Source organism: Azolla caroliniana, unplaced genomic scaffold (genome assembly GCF_043228905.1).
Source record: "Azolla caroliniana isolate FFs.n. ecotype wild unplaced genomic scaffold, voAzoCaro1.0.p SCAF_15, whole genome shotgun sequence".
In the NCBI taxonomy this organism is placed as follows: Eukaryota; Viridiplantae; Streptophyta; class Polypodiopsida; order Salviniales; family Salviniaceae; genus Azolla; species Azolla caroliniana.
Genome location: NW_028230450.1, coordinates 18,724,856 through 18,735,303, shown reverse-complemented (window position 1 = coordinate 18,735,303; position 10,448 = coordinate 18,724,856). Strand labels below are relative to the sequence as shown.

At 49.1% G+C, this 10,448-nt stretch overlaps 1 non-coding gene across 1 annotated transcript; it reads left to right on the top strand.

Annotated features, from left to right (window-relative positions):
- Position 1: 1 nt before the first annotated feature.
- Positions 2-108, top strand: LOC147854917 (U6 spliceosomal RNA). Its single transcript, XR_015531111.1, has one exon. It is a non-coding gene; the product is annotated as a U6 spliceosomal RNA (small nuclear RNA).
- The last annotated feature ends 10,340 nt before the right edge of the window (positions 109-10,448 follow it).

Sequence of the window (10,448 nt, the reverse complement as noted above, 5' to 3'; positions counted from 1 at the left end):
AGAGATATAACATGTTCCCATTTGATCAATTTGGAATAAGGTAGAAAAGATTAGTATGCCCCATGTGCAAGGATGACACACACAAATCGAGAGAAGCACAAAAACACATATGTATGCTCATATAAAGAAACCTAAATACAGTGCAATGAAATGATATATTAATGGCATTTAAAAGGCCTAACTTACCCATCAAGAGGTATGCCCACATGAATATTATAGAACATTTGGTAATGTAAAGCAAAACTAAATCACACAGAAACTCAATGGTTGCCCTACACATCTTGTGCCCAAAGAAGAAATGTAATTTATTAGAAGTAATGCAAATGATACATTGCACAAAATAAAACATATTTGGAACAACTCACACAAGAGGATACATATGGCATATCCATGTTCTTTCTAGTGGATTGCTAAGAGATATTGCTCAATCTTGGGCAATGATATGTACATCCTCTTATGCATGTTATGTCTTCATTGCAATAGTGCCTATACCTTAATGCACTTGTAGTGGACCAAATGAATTGTTAGGTCAAAGTAATATCCCTTTATTGTTGAGAATCAACTCCGGCCACAACCGGTTGGTACGTATTTGTATGTGGGTGCAAAGATCATGAGTGATAGTACACAGACAACCGAGAACAGGAATACAAACACACAAGTGTTTTACGTGGAAAACCCGAAAGGGAAAAAAACCACAGGGGTCCACAAACCCCAAGAAACAAATTACTATGTATAGAGAGAGGAATACAAGGAGACTCGCAAGCACCGACCTCGACCTCGTCTTCGTCTAATAGACGGCGGCGGAGTTACAACTCTCACTCTTGCTCTCGCTCTCTTGGTTACAGTGGTAACAACCAACTATATCTTTTTCACAATGATCATAATGACATAATGATTACCCTAACTATATTTATACTCATATACACTATATGAGCTATTTACAAATATAGCCCACTAAGGGCACAATGATGCAATTTACAATTATAGTCCTAAGTCGGCCTCAACTGATTTAGATTCGATTTTCGGCCACAACCGAATCGAACAATCGGTTCCCCAACATTTATAAGGTCTAGATTGTGCTTGCTTTGAGGTTTTGTTGAACCCATTTCGAAGACGTTTAATAACCACCTTTGTATAGTTGAGATGCGTCTCATACATTAGAACCATTGCCCCCTCATATTGTTTTGAGCCTTGTAGTCTAGGCGAATGATTCCTTGAAATCACCTTGCCTTTGTGCCTACCCTTTTGCTAATAGTTTGCTTTGTGTTTGTCCATAGATCCATCATCATAATATTTAGTTTACCACACCAACATTTCCAACGACTTTTTTGTCTTATTGATCCACCAATTCTCTATTTTGATGGTTGGAAATACTTCTTAGCTCAAACACCATGGACTCCAACTTTAATTTTCATTGCCACATCCATAGAGCTCATCTCCTTGCCATATTCACCAAACACAACCACAAGATCGAAGTTGGTAACATGATGTGATGCAAGTTGTCGAATACTTTCCCTTTGGACACTCTAGGTTTAGGACAATAATGTAAATATGTCAAAGGGCAGTTGCCCTAACCTAGTTGGTATATAACTGGCTTTGTAACCTAGTTCATAGTGTGTTACCTTTCTTTGAATACAATTTGTATCTTGTGTGCCTCTCTCTCTCTCTCTCTCTCTCTCTTAGTTTCTCTGTTCAATCTCCTTGATCTTGCTAAGTTTTCTATTTATCACTTGTTCATTTTGTCTATGTATATGATCCTGATGTTCTTCATAATAGAGTGTTACACACTATTCTGCATCCTCGACGACTGACTCTAAAATATATGGTTTTAGAGCACGAGGTTCTTTTCGCTACTAGTCGTCATCAGCTCCACCACTAACACTTTTGTTTTGATCCCTGAAGAACTCATGATCTCTTGTATACATTGGACAAGCATTTGTTAAGATTTCAGTCAGACTGAAATCTCCTGATTTAAGAACATCATTGTTGTGAGAAGAGACACCTCTCCGATTCACACTCTACCCAACTACACCGCATTGCAAGTATGCCAGTTGGTTGTACTCGTTTTCTTGGTTGTAGTCATTGGGAATAGTATTGGCGCCAGAGATCGGAAATCAACCAGGTATTCAAAATTGAACCAACAAGCCAATCAATACGATTCGTGCTCAATTCGGATAGGCATCACAACGGATAGGCCAGTCGACTCTACTCTTGGACCACATCTTGCCGTACCCACTTCTAGCAGACTAAGTCCGTGTCCGATTCGGCCAGATCAAATTCAAGTGGACCAACCGGTTGTACCCTCCTACCGATCGTAGCCACCTCCGGACAAAACTTTTCGACTATTTGGGTCAAGTCTAGAATGACATCCACATATGGCTCATTAGAGATGAGTCTAAGGAAGTTCGACAAATCCAACTTCAACTTTTGGAAGGAGCAGATGCAAGAATATTTGATAGTCAAGGCTCAGATAGACCCAATTGAGAATAAAGATGCTCTAGAAGGATGCAAACCAAAGGAGTGGACGAAACTTGACCGGATTGTCTGAGCCACCATTCAGATGCACTTGTCCGAATCAATGTACTATATGGTGTAGTCGTGTTCGACTGCTTATGAACTTTGGAAGACACTGTCAGACACTTATGAGAATAAGGTCGCCGCCACAAAGATATACCTGATCCGGCACCTCTACAAACTCCGGATGAAAGAATCCAATTTGGTTCATGCACACCTAAATGAGTATGAAAGCCTAAAATCCCTGATTTTAGCTCAGTGGATGACAATCGAAGATGAGCTAAAAGTTATTTTGCTAATGAGCAGTCTCCTCCCTTCATGGGAAACTTTCGCCACTACAGTTTGCAATGCGTCAACTACCACTTTGAAGTACTCTGAAGTCACAAGCTCAATCCTAACAAAAGCTGCTCAGACTAAATCGTTTGTACATGATTCAACTAGAGACGCTTACATAATACAAGGTTTGGCTGACCGACCAAACAACCACGGAGGAAGTTATTCCTGGCAACACAAGTCCTGGGATAATCGAACTTGCAACTATTGCAAGAAACCTGGACATATCAAGGCCGATTGACGCACCCCCAAAGCTAAAAATGACAAAGCTCAACGAGGTGATCAAAAGGGTGGGCGACATGAGGAGGTTAACTACATCGGCTCTTCCACTGAAGTACTGAAGGATGATCGGAACATCTTATTCATAGAACACTCAGTCGAATAAGAATTTCTACTTACAGTTGAGGAATTGTGCACATGGCTCCTGGATTCGAGTGCATCCTATCACATGATCCCTCATCGATCCCAATTTCGACAATATTTAGCTGGGCATCCCGACTTAGTCCAAGTCGGAAATTTGTAGCATTGTGCTATAATTGGATCGGCATGGTGTCGTGAAGATTTTCGTACATAGGCGGAAACCGGGGTGGAAAGGGCAAGTTGGTGGTGTGCAACATGTGCACACGTGTACTAGGAAATGGTGTACATAGAAATAAGAGGGGAAATTTTGTCCCACATTGTAAGGTCCCTCCCTCCTTGGGCTATAAAAGGAAGGGAGGGGTCACTTATGAAGGGTTGCCTATTTTGCGTATAAGAGGTATACCACTTAGTCTAGAGTTCTTACCATAAGCTTCCAAACATATCTTATTCTTTCTCCTCTACCCCCTAGTCCAAGACCCCCGTGGTCCTGCCCCTTCTACACACATGTGCGTAACAACGCGACATCTTTGGTGAACCTAACGTGAAGGGCGGCAAGGGAGCAGGGAGATGGAAGAAGACTTCGACTTCGACGAGATGATGGCAAAGATCGTGATGGAAGCTGAACGGAAGATGGCGAAGCGAGATGCGGCTCAACAAGCCGTCGAAAGGGTGGTCGATAGAGTTGCCCGGTTCAATGGGAATGAGGTCCCAAAATTTTTGGGAGCCTACAAGGCCGAGATGGCGAAAGTGGGCGTGGACGAGGCGATGCGGTTAGAGTATTTTCCTCGAGTGGCGGCCGCATCGGTATCGGTGCACAAGGAGGTCAGGGAGCTATGGGATGCTCATGAGTCGTGGGTGTCCTTGGAGGGAGCCCTATTGGAAGCGTACGGATACGCGAAACCGGAGTGGGTATGCCGGCAACCCGATGGGGAGCGGTCGGCAACAACGTGGCCCACGAGCGAAGGAGAAGAGAGAGCGGCGAGTGAGTACACACTACCGCCAGAAGAGAGCTCAACGCAAAACAGTTCGGAGGAACTCGACCTAGAAGCGATAATACGAGAGGCATGCGAGCTTGTGAAGGGGAAAATCGAAGCCGAAGAAGGGCTTATTATGGAGTCGGGCCGGAGGCGATCGGAGGATGCGGAGGAAGAAGCCTCCCTAAGCGTAGAAGACGGGGCCTATACGGAGGCTAGAAGAGCGTACGACGGCGACATGGGAGAGGGCGCAGAGCAAGCGACCCTCTTGCCTTGCGGTGAAGGGACGGCCATGGAGGCCGGTAACTACGGATTCGGGACATGGCGGCCTGAAACATCGAGTGGGGAGGAGACAAGCGGCGGTGCCGGGTCCTTACCCACACCGATTCTAGAGACTCCGGCATCCGGCCCGAGAGTCGGTGTGAGACCTAGAGTGATGAACGGTGGCTACGGCAAGGCGGGCAACCAAGACGACGGCAAGGAGATCAAGGAAGAGGAGGCGGCAAGCGTAATCGAGACTTTTGCGATCGGAGACGGGGTAGCCACGGACAACGACGTCCGGATAGAGGTGGCTACGGACATAACGAGCGGCGGTGCTGTGACCTTACACACACCGGTCCTAGAGGCTCCGACGGTTGACCCAAGTGTTGGCGTGAGTCCTAGAGCGACGGGCGGTGGCGACGGCAAGGCCGGCAACTGAGACGAGGACGAGGACGAGGAGGTAGCAAGCATAATCGAGGCTCGCGTAATCGGGGACGAGATAGCCACGGACCACGGTGTCCGAACGAAGGTGGCTACAAACATGACATCGGCGAGTGATGGTACCAAGGCTTTTCCCGCACCTATTCTAGAGACTTCGGCGGTCGGACCCAAGAGCACACGTGAGACCGGAAAGACGGAAGGTGGTGGCGGCAAAGCGGACGATCGAAACGACGACGAGGAAGGTCATAGCGGATGGAGGAGAGACTCCTCGACACCGGGGCCGGAGACTGCGGCGGTTGCGTTCGAATGCAAACATAAGACCGGAGAGAAGGGCGGTGGCCGTGAGGAGGCGTGGCTCAGAGCGAACACGTACGAAGATGAGGATGCGAGGCCCGGAACGGGCATGTACGAGAGGATCGACGGAGAGGTCGGGAGCGGCAAAGAGGAGAGAGTCGGGAACCGACCCGACCAGAAGATGAACCGGTCGATAATCCGACATGACCGGAAGACGACGCGGAAGAAGATTGGAGCGGGGTCTAGTCAACCGGGCCCGAACCGAAGAAGAGCCGGCAAGGCCGGATTTGTTCGGACAAACATGTACCGGCCGGTCACAATTACGGAAGGGAGCCAAGCAAACCGGAACTTGATCGGTCGAGACCGATCCGGGCGAAGGCTAAGTCGACATGATTGGAGGTTGAGGCGAACGAGCCACAACACCGGGTGGGAGTTGGTGAGCGTGAGAAGGAGGCCAAGCATGCGCGAGGAGTACGACTCGGTGGGGGGCCAAAAGCGAGAGGAGCCCTCCACATCTATCCTTGAGACTTTAGCGGCTGCGGATGAACATAAGACCGGAGAGACGACAGGTGGCGGCGAGGAGTCGGAGACTGGAACAGACGAGGCTACCAAAACGGGTACCCGGTGCGTGAAGACGGATGAGCACGGCCAAGACGGCAAGCCGGAGTCAGAAGGGGCTACGGCAATGAAGGACGAAGAGACCGACGCGGAGGTAGGGTCTACGACGGACGAGGCGCGTAATACGAAGTACGCACTACGGCGTAAAACGGAGCATGCACTACAACCGACGAAGGGCCAAGAAGCAAGCGTGCAGCCGGAAGAGTGGCAATGAGTGACCGACAACGGCGGACCGGTCGAGCCTTTGAGAGGCAAGCACGCTGCAAGAGACGGAGCGGTGAGTTGCCGGGATCGGCGGATGAATGACGAAAGCGGAGGATGGTGTGCGGAGAGCAAAGAATTATGCACCGGGGAGAGACAAAGCGGCGTCCCCGAGGACATGCGGGGCCAAGCGGGCCAAGAGGATGCAAGTCGAGGCGAGGTGGTAACGAGAGCCTCGAGGGACACTGACACGGAGGTCGGGATGACGGTATGCTCTATGGCGAGAGAGCACAACGGGCAAAGGAGAAGCAAGGAACGCAGAATGGGGTCGCCTAAGGGCCAAAGAATGAGCGCATATTCGGGGGACAACATCAGCGCACGGGAAGAGCCTACGGAAGGCAAGAGCAGAGAGGGAAGAGTTGACACATCGAGGTGTTCGGCATGTGGAGACGATAAAACCAAAGGAGCGGCATGTTAGGAAACAGGTCCCTGCGGATGAGGAGTACCCGGCTATGGATGACTCGGTGAGAACCAGATGATGAAGACCCGGTGAGAACCAGATGAGGAGTACCCGGCTACGGATGACCCAGTGAGAACCGGATGATGAAGACCCAGTGAGAACCGGATGAGGAGTACCCGACTACGGATGACCCGGTGCGAACCAAATGATGAAGACCTGGTGAGAACCGGATGAGGAGTACCCGGCTACGGATGACCCGGTGAGAACCGGATGATGAGTGCCCGGCAAACGCCGGATGATGCAGGCCCGGTGAAGAGTGATCACCGGATGAAGGGACATATTCGTAAATATGTTTCTGAGAGTCTATCGGGGCTATATTTGTAAATAGCCGAAAAGTCATTTTAGTATAAATATGACTTAGGGCAAACTGTTGCATGTGTGAGAGTTGTTGTCATTTCTTGTTGGCGCAAGATTAGAGCGCAATAGTGTACACAGAGAGAGAGAGAGAGAGAGAGAGAGAGAGAGAGAGAGAGAGAGAGAGAGAGAAGAGAGAGAGAAAGAGACGAAGAGGTCGTTGCCTCTGTGTTCATCTTTTGTATATTCTTACATAGTGATAGTTAGCAGTTAGTGGACTGCCGTGGTTTTTCCCGTGTTTGGGTTTTCCACGTAAACATCCTGTGTACTCTTCTCTCACCTTTGTGTCGTGCATTCATTCCCTGTTTTCTGTGTTTGATTCTAAGCTCGGTTGTGGCTGAGCATTGTTCAAAGGGAGCGTGTAGTTCCTGTCAAAGTGGTATCAGAGCGAGGCAACACAGAAAAATAGACGATTCGTTGGGAGGCATGTTCAAGCTCACCGACTCCAACTATTCGGTGTGGAAGTCAAAGATGAGGGACATGCTCGTGGTTAAAGACCTTTGGCTGCCGGTTCAGTTCGGGGACAAGAGACCGGACAAAATCGATGCCGCGATATGGGAGGTGATGCACATGAAGACAACGGCTTACATACGGTGCTTCATCGACATGAGCCTATACAACAACTTCAATGAAGAGAGCAAGGCTCATGACCTCTGGGAGAAGATCGACATTATGTTTTAGAACAAAAATGCTGTCAATCAGGTTTCGGTATTTCGGAAGCTAGTAAGACTCTGGTACCAAGATGGCTCCAGCATGGCGGAGCACATGAATGCCTTCCAGGGGCTGATCCACCAGGCAACATCATTGGAAGTACCTCTCGCCGATGAGGTACTAGCGCTACTCCTGCTCGGTTCCCTCCTGGATAGCTGGGAGACGTTGGTTGTCACTTTGGGCAACGCCGGGCCGGAAGGGAAACGGTTATCCCTAGCAAGAGTGAAGTCGGGCTTGCTAGATGAGGAGGCGCGTCGGAAAGATAAGGATACGAGCTCCGACTCCAAAGCGCTCCTTACCGAATCGGAACGCGGAAGACATAGAAACCGTAGTCCCCAGAATCGGGAAAAGTCGGGGACACGGTCAAAGTCAAGGGGGAGGCCTACTTGCTTCTATTGCGGCAAGCTGGGACACTTCTAGAAGAACTGTCGGCATTTCCGGAAAGACAAGGAAACCGACGGTACCGGTTCGAAACGGACACCGGACCGGAACGGTAAAGACCGGAGGGGGCTGGACCGGAAGGGAGCGACGGCAATCGTGGCAAGTGAAGAAGAGTTGATGCTCATCACCGAGGAGAGTTTGAGAAACCTTGCCGGCGACGAGATGACCTGGGTGGTCGAATCCGGAGCGTCGTTCCACCTTACCCCGGACCGGAAATGCTTCTCATCCTACTCAGCCAGTGATCACGGTTGTGTCCAGATGGGGAATGAAGGTACATGCCGAATTGTCGGCATAGGAGACGTGTGGTTGACAACACCAACCGGATGCAAGCTGCTGCTGAAGGATGTCCGACACGTTCCGGAGGTTCGTCTGAACCTGATATCAGCCAGTCGGCTAGATGATGAAGGCTACATGGGTAGCATCCGGAACGGTGTTATGAAGTTCAGCAAAGGGAGCCTGATTGTGGCTCGGGCTCGGAATGTAAACACATTGTACCTGATGAATGCCCGGCTATGTCCGGAGGAAGTGAACGTGGCATCCAACACTGCCGGTGAGCTATGGCACAAGAGGCTGTGTCACATGAGCGAGAAGGGGATGAAGAGGCTTGCAGACGACAACCTCATTCCAGTGAAGAACGTGTGTCATGAACAGTACTGAGACAGAGAAGGAATTAGTACTAAACGAAGGATTAGTACTATGAGAGGTGAACTGTCATGAACAATACTGAGATAGAGAAGGAATTAGTACTAAACAAAGGATTAGTACTATGGGAGGTGTGGAACTTCTTCGAGAGAAGGAAGAAGTGAGCGAGACAGAGAGAAAGAGAGAGAGAGAGAGTGAGTGATGATAAGAAAGATATGTATTATATGAAGAGAATATACAATGGTGGCTAAAAGGCTTAAGACTGGCGTTGAACCAATTGGGTTCAACATAATGCCTAGTGCCCTCTTTTATAGTGTTTTCAGGAGTAATCCTGAAGCTTCTAGAATGTTCTAGAGAAATCTGGAATATACACTAATTTCCTATAATAAAATGTACATGAAAATAATATCCTACGTATTACAATAGATGATCTAATGGTCAAGAGCTCGACCCATGTGACCTAAGGTCATGGGTTCGAGTCTTGCCATATCATGACAACGTGCACTTGGAGAAGTGCACTGATTGTCTGAATCAGACCTCTCGATCGAGGCCACCGATGAGACGTAATGCACCACTGGAGTTGGTGCATACTGATGTGTGTCAAGTGGACACGAAGTCACATGCAGGATCGCAATACTTCGTGACGTTCATAGATGACTACAACCGGAAGTTGTGGGCCACACCGTTGAAGACGAAGGATCAAGTGTTATCCGTCTTCAAAGAGCTCCACGTGAGAGTGGAAAGAGAAACTGGCTGGAAGCTGAAGGCGGTTCGAGCAGATAACGGAGGTGAATACCGGGGGCAGTTCGAGGAGTATTGTCGCTCGAAGGGAATCCAGCTCGAATTTACCGTGCCGAAGACGCCGGAACTAAACGGGCTGGCCGAGAGGATGAACCGGACCATAATAGAGAGGATGAATTGGCGCATGCAAAACTACCCAAGAAGTTGTGGGCTGAGGCACTGTCGATGGCGACATATGTGATGAATAGATCACCCTCAGTACCCTTGGACGGAGACACGCCGCAGAGAGTATGGACCGGTAAGGAAGTGTCCTATCGGCATCTAAAGGTGTTCAGGTGTCTCGTGTACGTGCATGTTGCTAAGGACCGGAGAGGAAAGTTAGATCCAAAGACCCGGCCATGCATATTCCTCGGTTACAACGACGATGAGTTCGGCTACCGAGTGTGGGACCTGGTCGACAAGAAGGTATTCCGGAGTCGAGATATTATCTTCATGGAGGACAAGAAGCTCGTCGACTGGGAGTCGGAGAAGAAGATAATGAACTCCGAGTCGACCGGTAAGGATCGATTCTATGATGAGCAGACCCAACCGGCAAGAGACCGGTTAGCACTCGAGGAACCAGCCGGTTACGGTGAGGATACCGAACCGGTAGAAGAAGAAGTAGAGGAAGCTGAAACCTGAACCGGCCAAGACCGGAATCAGATTCGGATGAAGATCAAATGGAGGAGCCGGTTACCGAAGCCCAGAGACGTAGATATCCTCTCAGAGAGAGAAGGGCCCCCCAGAGATTTCCGGATGCAGAGCATGTGCTGCTAACCGATGAGGGGGAGCTAGAAAGCTTCAAAGAAGCGACGGATGACACCCACAACCGAAAATGGTTAAGTACCATGCAGGATGAGATGGATTCCCTGCATGAGAACCATACGTACGAATTGGTGGAGTTGCCAGAAGGAAAGCGGGAAATCCGAAATAAGTGGGTGTACAAGTTGAAACCGGGAGATGCCGGCAACCCCCCGAGATACAAAGCCAGGATCGTGGTGAAG